This window comes from Sinocyclocheilus grahami, unplaced genomic scaffold, assembly GCF_001515645.1.
Source record: "Sinocyclocheilus grahami isolate Dianchi unplaced genomic scaffold, SAMN03320097.WGS_v1.1 scaffold396.1, whole genome shotgun sequence".
Lineage (NCBI taxonomy): Eukaryota > Metazoa > Chordata > Actinopteri > Cypriniformes > Cyprinidae > Sinocyclocheilus > Sinocyclocheilus grahami.
In genome coordinates, this window is record NW_015505575.1 from 42,067 (window position 1) to 42,861 (window position 795).

A 795-nucleotide genomic window follows, 5' to 3' on the forward strand; every position below is an offset into this window, starting at 1 on the left:
TTTTGGAACTGGCAGCTTTAGGTTAACCAAAACCATTCTTTAAAATTGAAAATGTTGTTATTTGAGGATTTTGAGTAACCAAAGCCTTTAATTTATAGTTATGATATTAACCAAAGCCTTTAATTTATAGTTGTGATATTGTAAAAATGAATGATCTAATTTCCTGTGTGCAGTTTTGAGCTGTTGATTTGATGGAGCTATAGCTCAGTGGTAGAGCATTTGACTGCAAATCAAGAGGTACTCAGTTCACATCTGGGTGCCCCCTTTGGACTTGGCAGCTTTAGGTTAACCAAAACCTTTATTTTAAAGTGAAAATTTTGTTATTTGAGGATTTTGAGCTGTTGATTACGTGGGGGTATAGCTCAGTGGGATAGCATTGGACTGCAGACCACAAGTCCCTCAGTTCTAATCTGTAAGCCCACTTTGGACTTGGCAGCTTTTGAGTATCCAAAACCTTTCTTTTAAAATGAAGATGTTGTTATTTGATATTGTCAAAATGAATGATCTAAATTCCTGTGTGCGGTTTTGAGCTGCAGCTTTTACTCATTAGTAGAGCATTTGACTGCAGATCAGAAGGTCCCCAGTTCAAATCTAGGTGCCCCCTTAAGACTTGGCAGCTTTGGAGTAACCAAAACCTTTCTTTTAAAGTGAAGATGTTGTTATTTTATATTGTCAAAATGAATGGTCTAATTTTCTCTGTGCGGTTTTGAGCTGCTGATTTTGTGGGGGTATAGCTCAGTGGTAGAACACTTGACTGCAGATCAAGAGGTCCACAGTTCAAATCTGGGTGCCCCC

The 795-nt window shown here is 38.1% G+C and overlaps 1 non-coding gene across 1 annotated transcript; it reads left to right on the forward strand.

Moving 5' to 3' along the window:
• Positions 1 to 724: 724 nt before the first annotated feature.
• trnac-gca (transfer RNA cysteine (anticodon GCA)) lies at positions 725 to 795 on the forward strand. The gene has a single exon. It is a non-coding gene; the product is annotated as a tRNA-Cys (tRNA).